The sequence below is a fragment of the Haliaeetus leucocephalus genome, unplaced genomic scaffold (assembly GCF_000737465.1).
Source record: "Haliaeetus leucocephalus isolate CR32 unplaced genomic scaffold, Haliaeetus_leucocephalus-4.0 Scaffold2, whole genome shotgun sequence".
In the NCBI taxonomy this organism is placed as follows: domain Eukaryota; kingdom Metazoa; phylum Chordata; class Aves; order Accipitriformes; family Accipitridae; genus Haliaeetus; species Haliaeetus leucocephalus.
The window spans coordinates 13903947-13904394 of NW_010972438.1; positions in this window are offsets into that span (position 1 = coordinate 13903947).

The window sequence follows — 448 nt, forward strand, 5'->3', positions numbered from 1 at the left end:
TGTAATGACGGTTAATGAAAGGGAGGGCCCGGTTCCCTTCCCGCAGGGCCCCGGCAGGAGCCCCCGATGAGGTGCATCCCCTGGCTGTTCGTGATGGGCAAAAGTCACTCAAATTTGTAAGGGTAACGGAGCACCTCACAGGGATCCGCTGCAGGGATCAGCAGGTTTCCCTGCATCACCCTGGTGTCATTGCCAATCCGCCAGGCTCTGGGGTGTTCCGTGCATCTCCTGGGGTTGGTGCAGGAGGTGGCGTTTGTCCCTGGGGTGAAGGACGGGGAGTGGTGGCACACATCTCCCCCCGGTGAAAGAAAGGCTGTGCAGTAATGCAGTGCCCAGGTGCCACAGGAGAAAGGCTGTGCGGTAATGCAGTGCCCAGGTGCCACGGGACCACGGTGTGATTTAGTGCCCGATCTCTCGGATAAGCGGTATTGCATTTTGCCTTCTGACT